This window comes from Carassius carassius, chromosome 5, assembly GCF_963082965.1.
Source record: "Carassius carassius chromosome 5, fCarCar2.1, whole genome shotgun sequence".
In the NCBI taxonomy this organism is placed as follows: domain Eukaryota; kingdom Metazoa; phylum Chordata; class Actinopteri; order Cypriniformes; family Cyprinidae; genus Carassius; species Carassius carassius.
Genome location: NC_081759.1, coordinates 13,280,721 through 13,308,439, shown reverse-complemented (window position 1 = coordinate 13,308,439; position 27,719 = coordinate 13,280,721). Strand labels below are relative to the sequence as shown.

General features: G+C 37.1%; 2 long non-coding RNA genes across 2 annotated transcripts; both read left to right on the top strand.

The window, feature by feature from the left end:
- Window positions 1-435: 435 nt before the first annotated feature.
- LOC132140806 (uncharacterized) lies at window positions 436-4,673 on the top strand. The gene is made up of 4 exons (XR_009433833.1): window positions 436-553; window positions 1,754-1,876; window positions 2,047-2,097; window positions 4,576-4,673. It is a non-coding gene; the product is annotated as an uncharacterized LOC132140806 (long non-coding RNA).
- Window positions 4,674-6,466: 1,793 nt separating this feature from the next.
- LOC132140807 (uncharacterized) lies at window positions 6,467-7,786 on the top strand. Its single transcript, XR_009433834.1, has 2 exons — window positions 6,467-6,598; window positions 6,810-7,786. It is a non-coding gene; the product is annotated as an uncharacterized LOC132140807 (long non-coding RNA).
- Window positions 7,787-27,719: the final 19,933 nt, after the last annotated feature.

The following is a 27,719-nucleotide window of genomic DNA, read 5'->3' as shown; positions in this document are numbered from 1 at the left end:
AAACATACCTGAGATTATAGATACAGCTACAAAACAAAACAAAAGCAGTAAAAAAAAAAACACACACACAACAAATGAACAAAACTTACCGGGGCCATTTCAAATTAACTTAAATGTTTCAAGTAAAGAAAATAATTTAAGGGCTTTCCTTTCCTCCACAAGTTTGAGAGATTTACTTAGAAGCTTCAGCTAATTCCTCCAATGAGTCAAAGTAGGTTTGGTTTTATAATACCTGCATTTATGAATGAAAAACTTACCAAATAACAAAAGAGAATTAAGTACAAAGTCCACATTCTTATTTTCATCAAAAACACCAAAAATAATTGTCTTCACAGATAAAGACAGTACAATTTCCCTGGACATTAGCCAGCTCTGCATTTCTCTCCAAAAAAATTGGACTGGGTCAAACAGTTGACAGCTAGCTAGCAACATTCTATACTATTCTCAGAATGAAATGTACACATTCGTTCGAGGTTCGAGGAGCAATACTTTAGTTAACGTTAGCAAGATCTCGGTCATTTACGGGATCCCATTAGCAGTGACTAAACACAAAGTAAGTTCATCTCAATTGTATAATGTAAGTCATTTATGAAATGCTTGAATTATTTTGCATTTTACACGCTTTATGCTTCTGTAAGAGTTACATTACACAGTATTTTGCAGAGTTGAAGACGAGCACAATTAGCAAAGATAAACTTGTTAGCGATATTAGACCAAGGGTGTAGAGTAAGTACTGCTTTTTAAAGGTTTTGAAACGATTGTTTAACCGTTTCATGATTATTCACATTTCAGTGTTTTACTATGAAAAACAATTCATGAGTTGAACTTATGCAATAGGCATGCTTGCATGATTAAGGTCTCCTGCTTAACATATATATATATATATAAGTTTATATTAATAATAAGTTTAATTTATATAAATTAATTATTAGTGTACCAAAAAAAGTCTGATCGGTGTTACATGGGTTACAACAAAATTCCAAAACACATAAAAATTTTGGTAACTGATTAATCATATATATATATATATATATATATATATATATATATATATATATATATATATATATATATATATATATATATATAATGTGTAAAATGTGATTTTCTTTAAATGTGGTTTCTTAAACAGGTGAATGACTGTTTCTTGTCTGCAAAGTGAGAATTTCCGCACGCTTGCGTCTGTTGAATGGCTACAATGTGTCAGAGTCACTCTTTGCTCATTCATTCATTCATTCATTCATTCATTCATTCATTCATTCATTCATTCATCCATCCATTCAGATTTCTTTTCATAAAATCAGTAGACAGAATAATTTAATTACTCCCAACCACTCTGAATGTGTCTTAATTAGTCATTTTCTTTACAGTTATTTAATGTTTTCCCCAAATCAACAGTTTATTGTCATTATCAGTATTTTTAGTAATGTGTAAGTCAAGAAATGATTTAATAATGTTAGGCTTTTAATCATTTTCATAATTATTTTAAGATTTTACTCCTAGAATGTAGTGAGGGTTAATGTTTAAATGAGAAAAATCTACTCAGTTTCACATGTTACCTGAAAACAAGCCTTAACATGCTTTCTATTGCAGTTTTTGTTTTCAGGTGGATTTTTTTTATTATCATTTCTTTTCTTCTGGGAAACGAGACCGCATCTGATTAACAATAATTATGAATATGTAACTATGATTCATAATTCTGCAGTTATGTAGATTGTGTCAGTAAGTGTTTGTCTTCTGTTTGAATCTATAGGACGATGACACAGCTGGCAGACTCTATTCTACACAGCGGTTACTTTCACCCCACTCTGTGATACTGGCAGACCTCTGCTTCAGACCTTATACCAGATAACCTCATATATCCTATCTTCATTACGTAATGTCTTCTCTCTCTCTCTCTCTCTCTCTATATATATATATATATGTATATATATGTATTTGTATTATAGGCACAGGAGTTATGTTATTATTGAACGTTTCTATTTGTTAATTTGTTGTAAATGAATAGTAATAGTTATTATGTCTCCCTCTGTATAATTTTAACAGTGACAGTCCTGATGCAGTGGAACCAATTGCAAGTCTACCTGGTCAAGCGAGGTATCATTCTTCACTGCTAAGTAGTAACAAGTATCATTGAATCCGCTATTGGATGAAAGATTCTTAGTGAATTATTAATTGAGGTTTTTTTTAAGTATCAAGAGGATTTTAACCTTCAGAACGTGTTGTTGGTCTGGCTCAGGACATATATGAATACTGTTTAAAATCCTGTATTGTGAAATTTCATTACTTTACTTTCTATCAGTGTGCATTAAATAAACATACACTCACCTAAAGGATTATTAGGAACACCATACTTATACTGTGTTTGACCCGGTTTCACCTTCAGAACTGCCTTAATTTTACGTGGCATTAATTCAACAAGGTGCTGAAAGCATTCTTTAGAAATGTTGGCCCATATTGATAGGATAGCATCTTGCAGTTGATGGAGATTTGTGGGATGCACATCCAGGGCACAAAGCTCCCGTTCCACCACATCCCAAATATGCTCTATTGGGTTGAGATCTGGTGACTGTGGGGGCCATTTTAGTACAGTGAACTCATTGTCATGTTCAAGAAACCAATTTGAAATGATTCAAGCTTTGTGGCATGGTGCATTATCCTGCTGGAGTAGCCATCAGAGGATGGGTACATGGTGGTCATTAAGGGATGGACATGGTCAGAAACATTGCTCAGGTAGGTCGTGGCATTTAAACGATGCCTAATTGGCACTAAGGGGCCTAAAATGTGCCAAGAAAACATCCCCCACACCATTACACCACCACCACCAGCCTGCACAGTGGTAACAAGGCATGATGGATCCATGTTCTCATTCTGTTTATGCCAAATTCTGACACTACCATCTGAATGTCTCAACAGAAATCGAGACTCATCAGACCAGGCAACATTTTTCCAGTCTTCAACTGTCAAATTTTGTTGAGCTCGTGCAAATTGTAGCCTCTTTTTCCTATTTGTAGTGGAGATGAGTGGTACCCGGTGGGGTCTTCTGCTGTTGTAGCCCATCCGCCTCAAGGTTGTGCGTGTTGTGGCTTCACAAATGCTTTGCTGCATACCTCGGCCCGTCTGGCACCAACAACCATGCCATGCTCAAAACTACTTAAATCACCTTTCTTTCCCGTTCTGACATTCAGTTTGGAGTTCAGGAGATTGTCTTGACCAGGACCACACCCCTAAATGCATTGAAGCAACTGCCATGTGATCAGTTGATTAGATAATTGCATTAATGAGAAATTGAACAGGTGTTCCTAATAATCCTTTAGGTGAGTGTAGAGATTAAATAAATATTTAATTTAGGTTAAACGGTCTAATAAAATGACAATGTGCCAGAATGCCAGAATATTTTAGCCTAAATTAAGCTGTCAGGTTAATTTGTAGTTTTTGATAAACTTGTGTGTGTGTGTGTGTGTGTGTGTGTGTGTGTGTAATTTAAATGTAAATTGATTCATATATTAAGGATTTTTCTTTCAGTTATCTTAATTTTGAATTCTAAATATTTTCTTAAAAGACACTATAAGGAAGATTATAGACAATAAGTAAACTTTTGTTTTAAAAATATACAAGATGTGTTTGATGTAACAAAGATGGATGTATTTAAAGTTTGGGCTGCTGTTCTGAGATAAGCTTCAGGCAGGGTGGAGCTGGAGGTAGCCAAAAAAGCACAAAGATAAACCAAGGATCCTTTTATTCTCTGTGGTTATGTCCCCTATGGATAGCACAAGTAATCATTGTCAAAGAGGTCTGGTTAGATTGTCTTCAGAATGGAGCGCTGTCATTCCGTTTACTGAATACTTTTTAAAACTACTATGTGAACCAATGCCCACTGTGCAGCTGTAAACATTTAGTATTAAACATAATTTTGTCATTGCAGCTGCTGTTAAAAGAACATGGGTAATATCCTGAAACTTGTGCGTAGAACTGCACTTAACCCTAGTGTATTGTTGGGAACTCAGAAACGAAGACCAGGAGACTCTTGGGTAATCTTCAGCAGGATTCTTTATTGAGAACGGTCTGCGTGGCGCTGCAGTCATCAAAAGTCTAACTTGTCCCTAAGACATTGTAGTTTATGTACATTTTAAGGGGGCGGGATACACAGAGGTGGAGACAAACCTAAACAAAGCATGCAAATGCAATCAGGAAGGTGCCAGACACTGGCATCTTCCCAGCCTTGATCTCATCAGCATAACAGTGTCATTTAAATACAGAGGTGCCTGACAGTATCACTGATACCTTCACATTATCATAGAGACAAAAGGCACAGCTGTGTCTTGAGCTTAAAAAGCCAAATGGCAAGGAAGAGACAAAAGGACATTATCTCAGACACCTGATTTTCTTGATTTACCTCAAAATGTATATCAAAACGTTTTCAGTTCATATGCTATTACATTGGAACCTAGATTTAACATTTTAGAAATTTGTAATCCCACAGTATCATACGTATATAAAAACAAAAACAAATGCCATAGTATTGTTTAGACACCTTAGTCAAGATATGACATGATGTTTTTGTGTATTTTTCAGTTATGGTGTAAATAAGATAGAGGGTTTACTTCGTCTCCTTGTAGACAAAGGTCTGAAGTGTGTGCTGATTTTTGGAGTTCCTGCTAAAGTTGCGAAGGTCGGTGAAATGTTTTAGTTATATTAAAGTTTCAGTATTAATGTTGTCAATAATGTAAGTCATAGTATATCATGAAGAAATTAGGGCAGTAAAACTATTAAGAATTTTGAATCAAATTAATTAAACAATTTTTTGATTAATTTAATTAACTGCACATCAAATTTGACTGACACTTTACCCTCAAAAGTGTATAAATGTCACAAAAGAATAATGTCATTATTCTGTTAAATGAGAGAGGCATCAAATAGACATAAAAATTAGCTACAATGCCCAAAAAGGTAATCCTCTGCGATTTCAGTCACTCAGATGTTGGGAGTAAATGACTACTGCTATGTTCATTATTACATCCAACAACAAAACACCTCAATCACTAAGGAGTCATGCTTGTCTGCATCTTGGACTGATGACGGCTCACTCAGGGTGGGTCTAAGGTAAAGCACAAGTCCAGTCTGTGCTGAAGCACTGCTGTCAATCAAACAAACGTGGGAGGGGCCTCCTACTGTGTGACGTCACACGGTCAGACAGCTCAATTTGAGAAAGGTGAAAACATTTAATGTGATAACAAAAAAAATACTTGGTGGATTTTTATCATTATAGGATGGTTGTGTACACACACTGCCAACACATGTTTCAGTTCAAACAACTTGTAAAAGTGCATGTAGCATTATATGACCCCTTTAGGCGCTAAGATCAATCGTTATCGGGAAACCCGGCCCGATTGATCATAAACCCAGCTAAAAGGCTTCCCAACCACTGAGTACCTTTGCACTTAAACATTTTGCTTCTCAAGACGGAGTCACATGGTCACATGGATTACAGTCATGAGTGTCTCTGCACTTTATAACACAATATCAAATCTGTGTTTAACAAAATATAGCACAAAACTTTCTAAATGCAAAATGTATTTGTATATTTAGCAGGCCTATGGGGATGGCAAACTATTGGAGACTTTTGCTCTTGGATGGCCACTTTCCTGCAAGTTTAGCTTCAGATGAAATGCACATAAAACAGCTCAACAAAAGCTCAAAGATAAATATTTAAATTTACTCACCCTTAGGCCATCCAATATGTAGATAAGTTTGTTTCTTAATAATAACAGATTTTGAGAAATTTAGCATTATATCACTTACTCACCATATGATCCTCTAAAGTGAATAAATGCCATCAGAATGACGGACACAATTCAAATAGCTGATATAATCCATAATATTGCTATCTGCAAGTCATCTCATCTGAATCAGGATAGCAGTATGCACTGATCAAGCACACATTATAAGCAAAAACAGTTCTAAACAAATATGTGCAATTGACGTGAAAGGCAAAAAGGAAATGCCGTTTTCAATTGAGAAAGTGTTATTACAGATTATGGTATGGTACTTTGGCCAGAAGTGACAGTTTACAGTTTATACGCCTTAATGATTATTTGTTTGTCACAAACATGCAGCTTTTCACTTTAAAAGACATTAAGGAGTCGTGACGATTACTTGTGGATTATTGTGAAAGTTTCATCATCTATTTGGGTTCCACTTTCTCAAAGACTTTTCTGATGAAGAAACAAACATATCTAAATCTTTAATGGTCTGAGGGGAGTACATTTTCAGCATTTTTGGGTGCACTGTTTCTTTAAGTTTGCTTTAACATGCCACACGTGAAGGTGTGTTGGAACTGAATTAATCTGGACAATGGCCCTCTAAAAGCAAAGTGTCTCAAAGCACTTCAAAGTTTGCCGCTTTTTATCAATTATCAATAATTTATCAATTGGGTCCAATTTTTTTTTGTTTTTGGTTTCCCAACAGCTCCCTACTCATCCACTGGCAGTATATAATGTATCAGGTGAGTTTGCCATGTTGTGGCATGGAGCTGAAGCTGGAGCTTTTGACCTGCACACTGCTGTTATGGAGGCCATGACTGCTTTCCGTCGTGCAGGTGAGAAGGGCGTCAGGGATAAAGTACAATTTTTGAATCTATTGAGGCCAGGTTCTCCTAAAATGCATAAATATAACAATTTCAGTGCTTTTTGGGCAGGACTTTGGTGTCTTTTACTTTTTTTTTTTACTTTAATGCGTCAAAAATGGATGGTTTACAGGTCATTCTTAATACTCTTTTAAGTATTTTCACCCTATTTTCTTTGTTTCAGGAGCCGACATCATCACCTACTACTGTCCACAATTACTCACATGGTTAACAGAGTAATATGTTGGTTCTCCAATATGAATGAACTTGGATAATACCAAATCTACTACTATCTCACCCTGAGACTGAAAATTATGACTTGTAGTAAATCTGATATGCAAATATTACTACACAAATCAATAACTTTTTTTCCACATTTTCTAATTAGATTTATGTATCTAGATATAAACATATTCAATCAGCTTTGGTTTTTATAATTTTCTGTCATTTTGGCAAGTGCAGATGTTAAATTGGTCATTGTTTTCCAAAATATGATTGATTACATCACAGATTTGTTGTAATTTTAATGTGTTTCTGTAACACTAGCAATAGACTTCAGGTTTGTAATTACAGAATTTTTTTTTCAAATCAGTGTACTAATAATCACATTAACATAGGAAGTCCTGTTGGCATTTCCATTTTAAGTTTTACATTGTTTCATGTAGTGCATTTTCTAAATGTATGTAACTAAAAAGATATGAATAAAGCAAGAGATAAACATGGTAAACATAATTTGTTTATTATAGTTAATAAACATTATTTACATGTCTCTTGACCACTCAGTTTTGTATTATGCTTTATTTACTGAGCAGGTTATCAAAAATGCCCATCCCCTTCATAGAGTTTACAGGCAATTCATCATCGCTGTTAGTATATGAAAAATATTGGAAATATGGATTTATCTTAAGTGTTTTAATTCCCAACAGAGTTTCAAAAAGCGCTGCTTATATAGGAACCACGTTGAACGGGGAAGGGTGACTTGGTAGAGGTGCCCTTGAGACTGACCAAACTTGGTGTCCTGCAGAACAAAGAATAATTTAGAAGTACCTAAACTTTTATCCAAATACCTTTGAATGATTTCTAAAGTAATGTCCATATATTACTTAATGATAACATGTCACCCTGTGTTTGTGGCTCTTTTTGAGGATGTAAGACATGAATCCAACCAACCCTGAGCGAACATAAATTATATTTCACATTACTAAGCAACTGTGTGCTCATACTAGCACCACTAAACCCACATTAAAGGAACACAAATTGAACTGCTGGGTAAGAACATATAACTGTTGCATATACTGTAAGAGTTGTAGTTGTTTAAATCCTGATAAATTAATTATCACGTTGTGTACTGGATTCCTATTAGAATATTTTGTATGCAGTCTTAAAGGGAAAATATGCAATAAATTATAGTGTGGTTATGATAAATATGACTCATCTACTAAGACTATACAGGGCTTATAGGGCTTTTTTTCCACTACCTTCTTTACAGATCTGCTCATGTAAAGCGATATGACCAGTGTCAGTGTTATCATCCATGCATGTTCTTAATGAGCCATTAAGTTAGCTGTTGCAATCAAAAGAAATAAAAAACTTAGTAGTGTGTTTGCATGTTCATTATATGTACACCTTAATTAGTGCTGCGTACATAATATAACCTAATTCAAAAAAGTGTACAGTTATGTTTTTAATAATTAAACAAAGATAATTGCACTGTTAGCTAATTTTAGGGTTAACATAGCTGATTTTGTCTTACCCAAATGGGTGCTCTAATTATCTATTGTACCTGAGACAGACATCCTACAATACATCTAACATAATGTTTCTTCTTCTGTGGGTTTATTGGCAGGTCACATACCAGCTTTTTAGGTGCATACCACCACTTACTGTGCTGGAGTGTGAAGTGATTTCAGTCTAGGTATATATTATGAATTCTATATTTTATTCTTCAGTCCACTATTCTTAATGAATTTTAAAATTGTCTTTATTTTTTGACCACATCCTTGTTTTGTGTTTAATATGTTGCAGACTAAAAATTTATTGCATCTTAAGTTCTGTAATTCTCTTTGTAGTTCATTCCTTTCCTGTTCATACATAGGACAGATTAACAACACATGATCTGTTTCCTTTACTTGGCATGTTTCGTATAATCCAGTACTGTGTTTTCAAATTATATGAAGTTTAGAATTAAGTTTTGTCTGACCCATCCTTAGTCTTGTTAAAATTACCCGATTTTCTCTACTTAAGTTCAGTATCATTTTGCTTTGATTTACCGTTTTGTATATTATAAAAATGTCTTCCTGTTTTACAGTCATTCCAATTCCCTTGCCATTTCCAATTGCAAGCTTCTTTAATGATACTTTTCCCCTCCATCCTGCTGAGTGAAACTGAAATAGCATGAGTATTCAGATTAAGTTATTCTTTAGCTGTTTTATCAGCTTTTTCGTTTCCTGGTATATCAACGTGCTGGAACCCAAACAAAATTAACTATTATTCCAGCATGTCTTAATCTATACGATAAATTCATTATTTCTATCAGGATATCATATCTAACAGTTTGAAAAGTTTGAAGACTGGTAAGTGATGCCATTGAATCTGAACAGAGCATCACCTTATTTGACATCACTTCTTCTACCCAAGTGCCATTTGAATTGCAATCTGTCTTTTTGAATACATTCATGAATTTGAAAATCAACTTCAGGTTGACTAAAAAACCAAGGAGGTATTGGGGAAATTGTAACTGTTGATGAAAATGTAGTATTATTTAGTGACATATTTGCAGTCCAATCCTTTACTTCCCATGTAAACCCTGTTAAATCCTGTTAAGTTCATTGTCTCCCAACTCTCCTCTAATATTTATTTTGTATGATGATCTGAATTGTGCCCTTGTAAATTGATCCAGTAAGCAAAATATATGTTTTTATGTCTTATATCTAATGGGAACTCTCCTGTTTCAACTTGCATTGCTGAGATTGGAGCTGTTTTAATTGCACCTTTAATACATCGCAAAGCTCGTGCTTGAATAAGATCTAAATTTTTAAGCATACTGACTGAAAAAGGACTATATAAATAGATCGTAGAAGTGCACAGTTATAAGGTGATCATTTATTGTTTACCCCCCCCCGCCCAATCTTGGCCTACTATCTCATTAGATTTAGTACTTTACTACATGTGATGTTCCCAGGGGCTGGTGTACTTTATTATTTTGTCCAGTAGGTGTCTCTGGGTAACACTTTTTGGGTCTCCAGGTTAATTGCTGTGTCACAGGTGTGGAGAATTGGTTGATTAACCATGCTGCTGATAAGATGCTGGTTTTCTCCCCATCGAGAGGAACAATTGGGCTTGGTCTCCGCTGGTCTCGCTGCTGGCTTTTTACTCTCTCCAGTCCATGGCTTGATGTCGTTTTTGTGTTTGTATGATTCTTTTTTCTTTACCTTAAATATGGTTATGTCTGTTTTTCTTGATTAAATATTAAAAGTTTCAAATTTGATTGTGTTTGGCCTCCCCATTCATGTTGCTGCTCCTTGAGCCAAGGGGTTGTAACATATGGGGGCTCGTCCGGGATTAACTAAATTGGCTTAGGGTTTGAATAATTCTTTAATTAGAATTATGATTTGGACAATTCTTTAGAGTTGTGATTTGGATGATCCTTTAATTAGAATTGTGATTTGGGTAATTCTTTAGAATTACAGTTGGTTTATTCTTTAGGTACAATTATTGGGGGAGTGCCATATTAAAGTATTTTTGTTTTGATTAGTGGTTTTGGACTGGAGAGAGAAAGTTGTCTACTTTATTGAACTATTGTCCAATAGTTACACTAAATTGCTCAGATGTTGCGGTTTAGACTGCATAAGCCAAAAATAACCCTGTGTTAGGCTGAAGAGCACTTAACGCTTTTTGTTATTTTAGTTTGTTATTTTAGTTTGTTGTTTTTGGTGCGTCGGATGCGGGTAAACTGGTTAGCAGTTGAGCACTTTGTTCCTCTTTTAGGAACAAAGTAAAATTAGAATGGATTTGTTACAGGATTTTATTGTTGCTCCTACGATGGGTTTAGTGTGTCTTTCAAAAGAGCAATTTTTAAAGTAGCGGAACATTTAGAGTTTGAATTGGCTTTAACAAAAAGTATTAAGGTAAAACCTCTGCGAGGGGCTGTAGAGGACAAAATTAAGAGAGATGTTAGTTTTGACTGTAGAGACACAGTCTGATGAAGAGGTGATACCTGAAGGTACTTCGACACCTCATGTGTTGTTAGATCCTAAAAGGTTAACCTATGAGCAACAGTTAGAAATCCTTAAGATACAAAATAAAAGAACGTGAATTGGACAGAGAACTTGAGTTACAGAAATTGAAAAGCCAAGAGCGAGAACAAGAACGCAAATTTGAAACTTTTAGAATGCAACAAAGAATGGAAGAGATGAAATTAGCTCAGGACGCAGAACGGTTAAAATTGATCGGACAAGGAAAATTTTCTGTTGGTGATGTTGATTCCTCAAATGATCAGGAAATTGCAGGGGCGAGTGGAAATTGAATGACCAGTTTAGTACAGATGATTAAACTCTTACCTAAATTCAATGATCGAGACCCAGATGTGTTTTTTTTTTCTCTATTTGAAAGCTTGGCTGAGGATAGGGGATGGAACGATGCTGAACGTACACTCTTACTACAAAGTGTTTTGGAAGGAAAAGCTCAGGAATCCTTAATTTCACTTTCTTCTGAAAATCGAAAGAAATATAAGGTAGTAAAAGAGGCAGTTTTAAAAGCATATGAACTTGTCCCTGAAGCGTATCGTCGACGTTTTAGAGGTTGGAAAAAAGATGAGCGTAAAACGCATGTTGAAGTGGCAAGAGAATTGACAAGTCTCTTTAATCGTTCACGTACATCGTTGTGTGTTAGTACTTTTGAAGAGCTTTTTAATCTAATAGTTTTTGAGCAGTTTAAGAATATTATTCCAGAGCGTGTCGCGATGTATGTGAATGAACAAAAGGTGACAACAGTTGCTGAGGCTGCCATTCTTGCAGACGAATATGTACTAATTCACAAAAACACCAGTGATCATTTCTATAAAAAGCCAAGTAACAGCAGAAATGCAGTGAGAATGAGTCCAAACAGATCAGAGCATGTTAGGAAACTGGATCCAGATTCGAGTTGCAGGTATTGTTTGGAAAAGGGTCATTGGAAAAAGGAGTGCTCTATATTAAGAAATAAGTATAAGTCTGTGGTTCCAAAAGCTGTGGGTCTCGTGTCTACTACTGGTTTGATTTTGAAATCAGAGGTAGGAGACGCAAAGACTTACGGGGGAAATAAGGGTCTTTTGCAAGCAGGATATGAACCGTTTATAACTATGGGGACTGTGTCGTTGAAAGATTTTACGAGAGTGCCTGTTACGATATTACGTGACACAGGATCATCTGAATCTTTCTTATTGGATTCGAAACTACTGTTTTCTTCAAAATCAGATACGGGGAAAAGCGTTCTAATTCAAGGTATTGGATTAGACGTGTTTTCGGCTCCTCTGCACCGAGTTTAGTTGGAATCTGATGTCGTGAAAGGTGAGGTGGAAATTGCATTAAGATCAGTTTTGCCTATTGAGGGGGTGGATTTGATTTTGGGAAATAATTTGGCGGGGAGTAAAATATGGGGTACAGAAGTGTTTCCTGTTGTTAAATCTACTCCGGTTTGCTTGGTCGAGTCAGACAAATGTGTGCAAGAACTGTCTGAAGTTTTCTGTTCCTGTGCCGTAACACGAGCGATGAGTAAGAACAAAGGTATGGATGAGTATGAAGACCAGGAGGGATTTCCCTATGATCTTTCTAGGAATTTGTCTTGGTTTGTTCCATCGATTTCTCGGCAGGATTTGATTGTAGAGCAAAAAAATGATGGGCAGCTGAACGCATTGTTTGAATCTGTTAAAACAGAATATGAGATGAAAGTTTGGCTAGCGGGTATTTTACACAGAACGGATTGTTACTTCGTAAATGGACGCCGTGTTATGATAAAATTCTGGGTGACCCGGTGGTTCAGATAGTGGTACCAAAGGGATTGCGGGAGTTCATTTTAAAAACCGCTCACGGAGACATTGCTGGTCACTTTGGAGTAAAGAAAACCTATCACAGTGTAATGCGTTATTTCTTTTGGCCTCGATTTAAAGCGAGACGTGGCTGCTTTTATAAAGACTTGCCATGTCTGTCAATTGGTCGGAAAACCGAATGAAGTGTTATCTCCTGCTCCATTGTATCCTATACCTGTGGTGAAGAATCCCTTTGAGTATTTAACGGTTGATTGTGTGGGGCCATTACCTCCTTCTAAATCTGGCTCCATCTATATGTTGACGGTGATGTGCCAAACCACGCAATATCCTGTTGCGTATCCGTTGTGAAATATTACTACAAGGTCTGTAGTGAAAGCTTTGACTCAATTTATTTCCATATTTGGAATTCCTCGTGTAATTCAGTCGGACAGGGGAACAAATTTTACATCAAATATGTTTTCCCAAATTCTAAAACAGTTGCGAGTAGATCATCACAAGAGCAGTGCTTTTCATCCTGAGAGTCCGGGATCCCTTGAACGCTTTCACCAAACATTAGGGAAAGTTAGGGAAAGTCGTGGCCTAATGGTTAGAGAGTCGGACTCCCAATCGAAAGGTTGTGAGTTCGAGTCCCGGGCTGGCAGGAATTGTGGGTGGGGGGAGTGCATGTACAGTTCTCTCTCCACCTTCAATACCACGACTTAGGTGCCCTTGAGCAAGGCATCGAACCCCCAACTGCTCCCTGGGCGCCGCAGCATAAATGGCTGCCCACTGCTCCGGGTGTGTGCTCACAGTGTGTGTGTGTGTGTTCACTGCTCTGTGTGTGTGCATTTCGGATGGGTTAAATGCAGAGCACAAATTCTGAGTATGGGTCACCATACTTGGCTGAATGTCACTTCACTTCACTCACTAAAACAGTTGAGAACGTACTGTACTGAATTGATGAAAGACTGGGAGGAGGGACTTCCTTGGTTGATGCTTGCTGCTCGCGAGGTCATTCAAGAAAGTTTGGGTTTCAGCCCTAATGATCTAGTATTTGGACATACGGTAAGGGGACCGCATGCACTTTTGCGGGATGATTTATTGGAAACTGAACCACCAACGCATCTTTTGGATTATGTAAATGGATTCCGATTTGGGTTGTATTTGCCCGGTACATTAGCCCGTGAAAATCTGGGTAAGGCACCATCTAAAATGAAAACCTGGTTTGATCGTAAGGCAGAAAGTAGGGAGTTCAGTTCTGGAGATCAGGTTTTGGTGATGCTTCCGAAGACTGGTTCCTCTCTTGCTGCCAGATTTTCTGGACCTTATACTGTGCTCAAAAAACTTTCAGAACAAAACTATATGATTTCCACTCCAAATAGAAAGAAGAAGGCTCAGTTGTGTCATGTGAATCTATTGAAGCCTTATTTGTTTCCAAAAATGGGACTACACGACTTTGTTGGAGGTGCTGAAATTAAATCTGTTGTGATTGCTGTGGGGGGGTGAAAGTGGGGTTGAGAAGGATATTTTTGACGAATGTTTAATTCAACCCAGACTTCGAAATTCTGAGCAGTTGAGTAAATTGGAGGTTATGCTTGGGCATTTATCTCAGAACAGTTGTGAGGAATTAATACATCTGATAAAGGAGTTTCAAGTGCTTTTTGCTAATATTCCTTCGTGTACTGACATGATCCAGCATGATATTGATGTTGGTGATTCCCCACCTATTCGGCAACGATTTTATAGAGTGTCTCCCGAAAAACAAAAACCTTTAGAATCCGAGGTACAGTATCTTTTGGAGAATGGACTTGCGGAATGGTCTGGTTCCAGTTGGGCTTCTCCTTGTCTTTAAGTTGCAAAGCCCGATGGAACATTTAGGTTTTGTACCGATTATAGGAGATTGAATGCTGTTACTAGATCTGACTCTTTTCCACTTCCAAGAATCGAAGACTGCATTGATTCGGTGGGGTCTGCTAAGTTTGTTACGAAGATTGATCTACTTCAAGGTTATTATCAGGTACCCCTGACTTCTCGTGCTCAGGAAGTCTGTGCTTTTACGACATCTTCTGGATTATATTCTTATAAGCGTATGAGTTTTGGTCTTCGGAACGCTCCAGCTACATTCCAGCGCCTGATGAATTTGGTAATCTGTGGGCTTGAAGGATGTGCAGTATATCTGGACGATGTAGTAGTGTATAGTCAAACATGGGAGGAACATCTTTGTCAATTGCGCACTTTATTTACTCGTCTTGAGACAGCAAAGTTGACTGTAAATTTAGCGAAATGTGAATTTGCACGTGCCACTGTGGTTTATTTGGGAAATGTGGTAGGACAGGGTAAAGTCTGTCCTGTCCGGGCAAAAATCCATGCCAGTGATAAGTTCCCAGTTCCTTCTACGAAGAAAGAGTTGATAAGATTTTTAGGAATTATTGGGTACTATCGAAAATTCTATGAAAATTTCTCAACAGTGGTTGCTCCTTTAACAGATTTGTTAAAAGGCAAACAGAAATATGAATGGTCCTCAGTTTGTCAACATGCTTTTGATAATGCCAAACTGTTGCTGAGTTCTGCTCCTGTATTAACAGCACCTTGCTGGGATCGTCCTTTCCATTTAATGGTAGACGCGAGTGGACTGGGTGCTGGAGCTGCATTATTGGAGAAAGATGACAACGGCATTGATCGGCCAATTAGCTTATTTTCTAAGAAGTTTAATTTGTGCCAGAGAAATTATTCAACTATTGAAAAAGAGTTGTTGGCATTAATTTGGGCTTTACAGTATTTCGACGTGTATGTGGGGGGAGGTTCTGTATCTCTGGTAGTATTTATAGACCACAACCCTCTTACCTTTTTTCAGTCCTTGCATAGTCCAAATCAACGACTTATTCGTTGGGCTTTATTCTTGCAGTCTTATAGTCTCGATATTCGTCATATTAAAGGGGTGGATAATATTATGGTGGATACTTTGTCACGAGCTCCATTGAATGAGTAACCTAGTACAATTCTGTTGGTTCTTGTCCTTCTTTAGTTCACCTCATTTATGTTCTCAAGGCGCCTGAGAGTATTGAGAGGTGGAGTTGAGAAGGGGTAGGTGATGAAGGAGAGATGGTGAGTGGAACCAATAATTTTGTTTGAAATTTAAGTCTGGTAAAAATCTTATCCCGTGATGGATTATGTTCTGTGTATGTGATGTTTTTCTGTATTATGTTTACAGAGTACTTTTTTATAAGGGCCTCTGTTTTTGGGAGGGAGGTGTGATGTTCCCAGGGGCTGGTGTACTTTATTATTTTGTCCAGTAGGTGTCTCTGGGAAACACTTTTTGGGTCTCCAGGTTAATTGCTGTGTCACAGGTGTGGAGAATTGGTTGATTAACCATGCTGCTGATAAGATGCTGGTTTTCTCCCCATCGAGAGGAACAATTGGGCTTGGTCTCTGCTGGTCTCGCTGCTGGGAGGACATGCTGACTTTTTACTCTCTCCAGGGCTTGATGTCGTTGTTTTTGTGTTTGTATAATTCTTTTTTCTTTACCTTAAATATGGTTATGTCTGTTTTTCTTGATTAAATATTAAAAGTTTCAAATTTGAGTGGAGCTCCACTCTCAAACAGGAAATACGTCACCTCCACTTGAATTAATCAAGATGGCATCGCCGTGAGTTCTTCAAACTTAAACTCTGGTAATCTTCACTAAAATGGTGAACTGGTGCTGTTGTATTGTGCAGTGTAAGCAAAATGCACAGGACTTGCGTGAAATTATGCACAAAAGGATTAATAAACACGATGGATTTGTAGATTTATTTTATATCACGAGCAATATCTGGCCACTGAACTATAATAAAGAATATATATCATATATAGTCATATATAGATCAGTGTGTCTGGCCAATGTTTTTATTATTATTTTTATTTATTAAGGTATCAAGTTCAATTACAAACCTTTACGGCACATTTCAACAACTGAACACATTAGTGTTGCATTAGTGTTGATACAGCCAAATAGAAAGAAATATGAAAACAAATGACAATAATCACACCATAAGATAAAACATAATAAAACAGGTCAAGAAAAAGAAGGATGAGGGTCTTATTCTAACAGCAAAAACAAGTTCAAAGCATATAAGAGATTCTGGGCATTCCTGTAATGAAGAGAGCAAATATCTTTAGTTAATTCTTCCATCCACTGAAGTGGGGTTAACCTTTAAATACTTGCATATATAAATAAAGTATTTGCACAAAGTAATTAAGTTATTTATCAAAAAGTCTAGGATCTTATCCTTCAACAATACTCCAACCTTTATTGAGATCACAGTCAAAGGGTGTATTGATAAATGTTTGTAATGAAGCCAGTTTTGAAATTTCAGCCAAAAAGTTGTTCTACAGTTTCAATATCTTTCTCACAGAACCCACATGAATTGTTCTCCCAATTAAATCTTTCATGTAGGGAGTAATCAGAGGGATAAATGTCATTTAGAATTTTAAATGTCACTTCTTTGGCTTTAGAAAGAACTGGATTAGTAAAATAACGCTTCCTTATTTTCTTTGCCTCTTCTTCACTAAATTCTTGAAGAACATACTTTCTTTTCAGTTGACTGGGAAAGTAGTTTGGATAATACATTTCTGATAAACTTATTTGTAAATTGTTTGCTCTTTAAATTTTATGGCTAGCATAGGTGTAACTTTTTGGGTTTTGGGTGGCTTATGTTAAAATGACATGGTGAATAATGAAAGGAAATGATTGATTTTTATGTTTTGCATCTATAATTCGTTGTTCAAGTGTTTTTTCATGTGACATTAACATGTACATATTTATTTTTTCTATTTTGTTGTTCTATTAATCCATTGTTTGACTTTTTTGTTTCAGATCAAATGTATATCAAGTGATATCCATCCTCATAGAACCTCCACAAATAGAGCACTTCTGGAGAGGCAGTTAAACTCTGGACGCAGACTGGAACTTCTGAGCACCATCACCTTGTCTGCTTTGGGACTGCCATGAATGATACAGTACTTTTCTGTGTTGAATTTACATAACGTCAGTACACAGACATAGTTTTGTTCCAGTTTTGCTGTGCTTATGTCTTCTTCGTGTCCCCAGCCCAGCAATCAGATGCATCAAAACAACAAAACACAACTGTGGTGGTCTAGGCACCTTCAGCAACAAGTAAATTGCTTTAACATTAATGATAATGCAATGCCAGTCATGTAATTAAACTTGACCCATCTGATGTAAATGTTCATGCCAGAGATTGAACAACATTGTCAATCAGGAGTATTTTCAACAGGAGGCCTACTTCAGCTGGCTTGATAGTGACTTCAATAGTATGGGATCAAAATCCCTGCATTTGTTTTTCAGTTTTGTGCTTTATTATTTTACATGTGTTTTTAATTTGTTGATTTACACTTATTATTTATCGATCTGTGACTGCGATACATTTGGCGGGATTCTGATCCCATACAATAGGTGTGGTTGCCCCCTCATGTTTAGGCTAGGTAATCTCACTCTCTTCCATTTCCCTAACTTGAAACTTTTGACAGAATTTTTTTTTTCCATTTATTGTCTGAATTGTGACTTAATGTGCTGTCATAATGGTTTTTTTTTTGTTTGTTTGTTCGTTTTTTGTTGTTGTTATTGTTTTTTGGATACTAAACAGGTGTAGTGAAGATATTTAAAGAGACACTATAAAAAGTACAGAAAGCCGTACAGCATCTCTAGGTGCAGTCGCCTACCGTGCAGCCGCTTTACAAAGACTGTAGGTCTGGTTACCAGGAAAATGGACAACAGGGAGTGCTTTTGGGGTTTTAATCCTCAGATGACCACCCTGGCTACTGTAGCTGGGATTGCTTTACAGACAATGGAGGTCTTGAAGTGTAAAGTGTGTGTGTGCGCGCACACATTGTGTTTTTACTGTAACAATTATGGTCACTTGCAGTTCATGTGTTTTCAATATATTGTAAGATGTGTTTTATTATTATTACTAAAAAACAATTAACTTAAACTGTGGAAATTATTCTTCATTATTTCACTGTGGTTTATTTGTATATGTTGTTTGCTTAAAATACAAAATTCAATACACAAAATTCTGTTTGAGGTTTTATTTTAATAATTTATTTAATATTTAATTTATTGTTCATTGCTAAATATCACAAACATAAGGTTTAGGCTACTTTCTAAAATGTACGGAATGTTACATTGGCAGTTGTACATTGGTAAAAAAAAAAAAAACATACACAAAAGGCCCTTGAAATATGGATGGTGCAAATCTCAGGGGGGAAATAAGAAAAAAAGACTTTAGCGACATAAACCGTAAAAGATTATTAAAAGTTTATTGGTATAACAGTAACACTCACTCTCTCAAGTAAGTAACTCGTAGTCTTGAACGCAAATGGAGAAAAACTAACTTGGAAGTTTTTAAAATTGCATGGAAAAACAGTATGTCCAGGTATAGACAGGCTCTAAAAACTGCTAGGGCAGAGCATATCCACAAACTCATTGAAAATAACCAAAACAATCCAAGGTTTTTATTTAGCACAGTGGCTAAATTAACAAATTACCAGACGCCACCTGATTCAAATATTCCACCAACGTTAAATAGTAATGACTTTATGAATTTCTTCACTGATAAAATAGATAACATTAGAAATACAATAGCGAATGTAGATTCTACAGCGTCTAACACTTCAGTTTCATCCATCGCACCCAAAGATAAACTGCAGTGCTTTACAAATATAGGACAGGAAGAGCTAAATAAACTTATCACTGTATCTAAACCAACAACATGTTTATTAGATCCTGTACCCACTAAATTACTAAAAGAGCTGTTACCTGTAGCCGAAGAACCGCTTCTCAATATCATTAACTCGTCGTTATCTTTAGGTCACGTCCCAAAACCATTCAAGCTGGCGGTTATCAAGCCTCTTATTAAGAAACCAAAACTAGATCCTAGTGTACTGGCAAATTATAGGCCTATTTTCAAATCTTCCATTTATGTCTAAAATTTTAGAAAAAGTTGTGTCTGCTCAATTGAGCACCTTCCTGCATAAAAATGATCTGTATGAAGAATTTCAGTCAGGTTTTAGGCCCCACCATAGCACAGAAACTGCACTTGTTAAAATTACAAATGACCTGCTTCTTGCGTCAGATCAAGGCTGCATCTCATTTCTAGTCTTACTTGATCTTAGTGCTGCGTTCGACACCATAGATCATGACATACTCATAGATCGATTACAAAACTATACAGGTATTCAAGGGCAGGCTCTAAGATGGTTTAGATCCTACCTGTCCGATCGCTACCATTTTGTTTACTTAAATGGGATGTCATCTCATTTATCATCAGTAAAATATGGAGTGCCACAAGGATCCGTCCTAGGTCCCCTTCTATTTTCAATATACATGTTGCCCCTTGGTAATATTATTAGAAAATACGGAATTAGCTTCCACTGTTATGCTGATGATACTCAGCTATATATTTCAACGAGACCAGATGAAACTTCCCAATTATCTAAGCTAACAGAGTGTGTTAAAAATGTAAAAGATTGGATGACAAATAATTTTCTCCAATTAAATTCGGATAAGACAGAGATATTAATTATTGGACCAAAAAACACCACACAGAATCTTGTAGATTACAATCTGCAACTAGACGGATGTACTGTTACTTCCTCTACAGTCAGAAATCTGGGTGTTATATTGGACAGCAATTTGTCTTTTGAAAATCATATTTCCAATGTTACAAAAACCGCATTCTTCCATCTTAGAAACATTGCCAAGCTACGAAACATGTTATCTGTTTCTGATGCAGAAAAGCTAGTTCATGCTTTCATGACCTCTAGACTGGACTATTGTAATGGACTTCTAGGTGGTTGTCCTGCTTCGTCAATAAACAAGCTACAGGTAGTCCAAAATGCAGCAGCTAGAGTCCTTACCAGGTCAAGAAAATATGATCATATTACCCCAATTTTACAGTCTCTGCACTGGCTACCTATTAAGTTCCGTATCAGTTACAAATTATCATTACTTACCTATAAGGCCCTAAATGGTTTAGCTCCTGCGTACCTAACTAGCCTTCTACCACGCTACAACCCGTCACGCACCCTAAGGTCACAAAACGCTGGACTTTTGGTAGTTCCTAGGATAGCAAAGTCCACTAAAGGAGGTAGAGCTTTTTCACATTTGGCTCCCAAACTCTGGAATAGCCTTCCTGATAATGTTCGGGGTTCAGACACACTCTCTCTGTTTAAATCTAGATTAAAAACGCATCTCTTTCGCCAAGCATTCGAATAATGTATCTCTTAAATTGTGAGTGTAGTTGCATCTGCATTTTTATTCTTTAGCTTGGGTTAAACTAATTTTACTTTGTTGGATCAGCAGCTATGCTAATGATGTCTCTATTTTGTTTCTATGTTTTGCCACGGGATTTACATCCCGTGGTAACTAGGATTTACACAAGCTCCAGTCTGGATCCAGAACACCTGAGAAGAGATGATGCTGACCCTCAGAGGACCCCAGATGAAGCTAACCTTGAATCAACAAACAGAACTAACAATTATTGCTACATGTGTGACTGCATCCTATAATTACTATTAATTAATAATATTGATAGTTCATCATCTAGCTGACTACGTCTTGTATTATTATTATTATTATTTTTATTTTTCTAAAATCCTGTCGAACGTGCACAAACTACTAGCTACTACTAAATATTGTAGAAACATAATTTTCTGTAAAGTTGCTTTGTAACGATTTGTATTGTAAAAAGCGCTATACAAATAAACTTGAATTGAATTGAATTGAATTGTTATTTTTCTTATTATTTCTACTAGGTAAAAGTAACAAAGATAAAGGTAGGCTACAGAACATATTCACATTATGTACAAATAGGTGACATAACGTGCAAAGCACTCTTTATACATGTATATAACAATTAATAATACAAAACGAAAGTAAAAAAAAAAAATTAAAAGATGTAGCAACTGTTTTAAAAGTTTGTCCGGACCGACCTGGCGGCCGCATCGCTAGTGGAGGTGACGTATTTCCGCTCTTGAGTGGAGCTCCACTCGCCCTTATGTCTGCAGCCAGGCCCTCTTGTATTTTTCGTTTGTTTGATGCATCTGGTACCTGAGACCATCCCTCACTATCAATTATTGAAGAATCATCTTCATCATCCATACTACCTGCATCCATCCTTTCATCCACCTCATCCTCTTCTTTTGCCCACATAATATTTTCTGTGATCGACTATTTTGACCTGGCCTATTCCTCGCGTTTCGCATCGACGTTCGATTAATAAAGCTTGTGCTAGACGTTTAACCGGAGCTGAAACAAATCGAGGATATATTTTTCTTAGCTATAAACTCCAAAATTATTCCACAGGTTGTGGCCTTTGGCAGGTAACGTCAAATTTGATTAAACATTTATCTATAATATACGTTGACAAAACATCCGCATATTTGTTTATTTTCATTTTTTGGTAATGTTAATGAGCTTAGCGTAAGTTATTAGCCGCTTTAGCTCCAAACAAAACAAAAATAAATAAATAAATAACAGTATTGAAATAGCAGGATTATATCAGTCTTATTATCTGCACTTTAAATTGTATATTGCCATCAGTGCGAGGTTACATAGATTAACAAAAGTCGATTATCATATTTTAATGATAATATTGTTTATCATATTGATATTGTACCTGTTTTTGGTAAAGAAAATTGCTGGTCTTGCGCTTTAATTTAGGTAGAGTTTAATTTAAAAACAGGCATTGAAGTTTAAATGTTCAATATCTGCCATAATATAAAAACAATAATCAAAACCTGTTACCAAATGCGTATATGGGTGTACTGCTAGAAAATAACATGTATACTATCTCATTTTATAAATCTGCTCTAATTTGGACGTTCTAACGTAGTCTAGAATTAATGAATAAATAATTAAATAAATACATTTGGATGTGTGGGTAATCCAGAATTTCTCTATCACTGCATGCCTGCAAATTACACTTATTTATTTATACCTAATTTATCTTTCATGATCAAACTTTCCATTTTGATCTGTAGATTGAAATCTAAATTGTAAGTTCGATTTTTAGTGTGACTGCAGTTAAAAAATAGATAAAATAAAAAAACTAATTATCAGAGTTTGTGCAATAATGCATCCCTTGTTTTATGTTTTAACATTCATCAGTGAAAGGGTATGCATACCATACTTATTTATATTTATGTGTAAAAAAAAATATATATATATATATTCTTGTGCTAAATGCTCTAAGATCAATTCAGATAAGTTTATAAAAAAAAAATAAAAAAAAACAATTTACATTATAGATTAAAAAAGTAATAGTATAATTTCTTTTCTATTTTCCGTTTACTCTTTTTGCGTCTAATAAAAATACATCTAAAAATAAACATCTGGGTGGAGAAGGAGAGACTGTGTTACTCAGTGTTAATTTACAGCTGTCAAATCTTAAATTAGAATAGAGAAATGAGAGGGGTGAGACACAGTTTTTACCCACTATAGTGAATGGATTTGCAGGTAGGCTGTTCTTGAAAGATAGACTTACAAATACTAGATACAATTATTTATTATCAAGTCAACCAATAAATGCCACTGTTTGGTGGATTTAAAAAAAAAAAAAACTGTTGTACTGCTGTGCCTTCAACAGTAAACAATAGTTATCAATAGGTAACAAAACTCGTTCGATATAATGTTTAATGAGTAAACATTTTTATGTAACAACCAATCTTTCACAAGTGATAAATATGCACTAAGGATATGGTCAAAGCCTTATGAACAGCTTTGATGACATATTTTGTGACAGTAGTAACCCAGACATCCAAAACCATGCATGATGGACAATATTATTATCAGCTACAATCATAAGAATAGCTTATAAAATGTGTACAGAAATCAAAACCAGGGATGCCAGGGATGCCTCTCTTGCATACACAAAAATCTGCTGCAAAGAAACAGCAGTTCTGATGACACCTGTAGTGAAATGTAAAGAGTTCCCTGTCAAGGGAACTTCGAACTGCGTCCTCTAGGGGTCGCTTTGGGGAACACCTCGTCGTGACCCGTGTCTGAAGCATAGCTTGAAAAACGCCAACGTGTTGGCCGGCAACAGCCTCTGACGTCACTACCGGCACGACTATAAATACGTGCCCATAGGACCCGTCACTTATCTTCTTCGTCTTCATTGACTGTTTTGTTTGAAGCGTGCATCTGAGAAACGACCAAAACGGTAAGAGTGATCTATCATTGTTATCATGGTATCCATTAGCAAGGCGTTTAAACAGTGTGTGCATCCATGTCAGCGTTATTTGACACCTGATGACACACACAGTCTTCGCGTCTCTTGTTTGGGCGAAGAGCACGCGCGCGATGTCCTTGAGGGGGCAATCTGCGTGCACTGCAAGCGTTTTTCTGTGAAAAGGGACAGCCATCTGGTTCCCGCGGCTCAGGACCTGCCGTTGCCGAGGCACGGAGGAGAATGAGCTTGTGGGGATCACAGGTGGATCTCGCTGAGGAGTGTAGGGGGGGACTTTTCCTTTCACACTCTTCGGCGGCAGACGAGAGTGAACTTCAGGAGGAAGATGCGTTGTCATTAACCCATTCTGATACTGAAGTTAGTGATCTGCTGGGTTCTACCCAGAAAGAGCAGGAGATATCTGAGAGTGGCGAAGAAGCTGAGGCTGAACCTTCTCAATCCTCCTGCCCTGCGTATGGGGAGCTGTTAGAGGTTGTGGAAAGAAATTAGACTTGCCATGGAAGCGTGCCAGAAAAGTGACGCCGCAAGGTCGCCTCGATGAGCGTTATTTGTCTGACCATAGCCCTCCAGCCCAGGTGAGCCTTCCATTCTTGCCTGACTTACATGCAGAAGTCAAAAAAGGAATGGAAGAGGCCGTTTTCCTCTCGCATCCATCGGTTTCAGCATACAAGTTATGCTAATATCGAGGGCATGCACAAAAACGGCTATGAGAGGATGCCCCCTGTAGAAGAGACGCTGGCTAGCTATCTCTCTGTGGGGGAAACATCCTCTCTTAAATCTCCGTCTTTGCCATCTAAGCCCCTCCAGGATACATCCCGCTTAAATGGTAAAGCATACGCAGCAGCAGGTCAGGCTGTGGCTTCGTTGCACACGATGGCAGTGCTTCAGGCTTACCAGGCTGACCTGCTGAAGGACCTGGATACAGGCAAGGGCCTTTCAGTTGACCAGGTTGCCGAGCTGCGCCGCACCACAGACCTCTCTCTCCATGCTACCAAGCAGGCCGCCTCCACCATGGGTAGGTGTAGCAGCACTGGGTTGTACATAATAATTAACTCAAATGATATATAGGGAATTTGAATAATTAATCAGGAATATGATTAATATATATATATCTCATTTGACAGTTACATTAAAATTATTGAAGATGAAAAATAGCTCAATTGCATATATCAATAACTCATTACAAGGCACTGTAATTTACTCATTAATATGTCAATATTCCATCCTCATATCAATTATAGTGATATCTCTTACTGTAAATTACCGCAAATCAAACAGTGGTTTGTCCAGCAAATGGCCGTAAGATTAAATTATCAATTTTCAATAAAGTTATCACTTCTTATAATTCAAGGAAAAATATTCTCTGGCCATGAAAACATTATCCTATCATTATGAAATTTAGGTTACTAAAAAGTAAAGAGCTTGTAGCTAAAGATCAGACATTTCATTGACTCGTGAAGTGAGCGTTTCAGTCAGAGGCAATCATGAATATATATTGGTTTTTAATAATTGAACTAATAATACATCAAACTACAAATCACACAGGGTAAATACGCGTACGACAATATAGACAGTAAACTTTGTACAAGACATAACGGAATCCAAATTAGGGAGAGAGAGAGAGAGAGAGAATGAGTGAGAGAGGATGAATGAGAGAATAGGCTTGATCACAGAATCACGTGCTCAGTTATGCAAACTCACAGACAGTAACCCTTGAAAGACAACAACGAATCAAATCATAGACAAACTTTAAGCAGCATTTAAATCTCCATAGAGAATGATACTTGCATGTGGTCTCTTTGTGATTGGGCATGTTCTCTCGTGTCTTCCGGGCTGATGGGTCTCTTTGTCAACCGCCAGACCAGCATGCGTGTGAGCAGCGTGAGCGTGGTCCTGTAGCTAGGCGTGTTCTTTCGTGTCTTCCAGTGCTGCTGCTGCGGACTCGCGCGGTATATTTGAAAGGTTCAACAAAGCAATGTTTCAGAATTCGTCTTCCTCGTGTGGAGAGGCGAATAGGTGAATAAACTTAGTAAGGAAAAGAAACGAAAACACGGAGATAAAAGCTCCCGAAGGAGCCATGAGAGTAAGAGTCAGAGTAAGATTGTAAGAGAGGGAGGAACTTCCTGGGTCAGTCCTTATAGCTCGACTGGTTCACGCCTCTGTTCGCGTGAACAACCAATGAACGTCCGCGATCTGAAGCGGGAAAAAGTTCCTTTGTCTCTGGGGAAACACCCACTCTAATAAGTTCTGGCTTATAGGATTTCAGCAGTGATATTTCAGCAAGTTCGTAATTCCAGATTAATACATTTTACACACCTTTCATATAGGTGGATAGTTGGGTCACAACATGACAATTCCAAAGATACCAAAAATTACATATATAACTGATGGAAACACGACGTTACATTCATATGCAGAATTACACACATTTAAAGTTTGATTAACACATGATAAAACTGCAGATACTCCAATTTATATGGGGAAACATCTACTGCACAAAAAGGCAATACTCAATACATTTAGAATACATTGAGAAAACAAAAGGGTACTGTTCTCTTTTCTAAGAGTTAGCTTTCCTGTCCTGTTTGTTAGGTCGTAAAGTTTTACGACCTGCTCAAGGGGGTAGGGTTACAACTCATGATTCTATTTGAGAACATTAAAATTAGGAGAAACATTTCCAATTTATAAGTCAGCAATTTATAATCCTAGCATAACAAGGATTATCCATTTTATGCAACACACAAACCGGTTCAAAATACATATTATTAAGGACTTACATAGAGAGCGTAAAGAAAAGTTCATTTGTGTGTGTGTGCTTAGGAATGTGGGCGTTTTGTTTCTTCTTTGAGGCTCGCGTGGGTATCCCTGGACAGTCTCAATAGGTGTAATAACTGTTACCCACGGCAGGATGTTGGCGAAATCGCGGCGCCCCAAATGGTGAATTATGTTGGAAGATGTTGTAAAACAAAGGTCCTTGTTTACTCACGTTCTGGTCTTTGAGTGCAGAATGTGTTAGAGTTAGGATTCATTAATATGGAACAGATGGCTGGAATACCATCAGCTCATTAGTGTTACATAGGTCTATGGCATCCATGGTGGTAATGGAGAGACATCTGTGGGTGAACCTGGCAGACATCGGGAGGGAAGAAAGGGGCTTTCTTCTCGATGCTCTGGTCTCGCCTTCTGAGCTTTTCAGTACCTCCGTCGAGATGGTGGTCGAAAAGTTCAGGGAGGCAAGGGCGCGCTCAGCTGCCTTTAAATCCTTCATTCCACGAAGGTCCAGGTCTGAGCCCGAACAACAAAAGGGTCCTGGCCCATCTCGATCTGAGGATCAAAGACTGGCACAGAAGGCTAGTGTCGCGGCTCGCACTCCTCCCCCGCCTAAGGGCAGGGGCAAGAGGAATCGTGGGTCACGAAGAGGTAAGCAGGACCTGAGGGATGTGATTCAGACGAGGCAGCGTTCTCATCCGGATCGGAGCGATACCTAAGTAGTTACTCACTTCCTTTGGATGTTTTTAACTTCTGCTTTTATCCTCCCCTGCCTAAAACCCAGTTGATCTCTAAAAAGACCTGAACTTTGCCAAATTTATACTGAGTGAATAAGACAAGCTGTCTAGACGTACGTGTCAAGGAAACACTGGAATCTGCAAAAGCAAGTTCGGCAGGATCAGAGGGTTTAAACATTTGTTTTTATCTCAGATATCTAGTTTTCATAAAGCACAAATAGGCTATGGTTTATATTGTTGTAGCGCCTTTCTAAAACCCAAGACTATTTTTCAAAGTTATAAAAAAAAAAACTGAGAGATAGAAAACAGTACAATTCACAGACCAAAATCTTTAA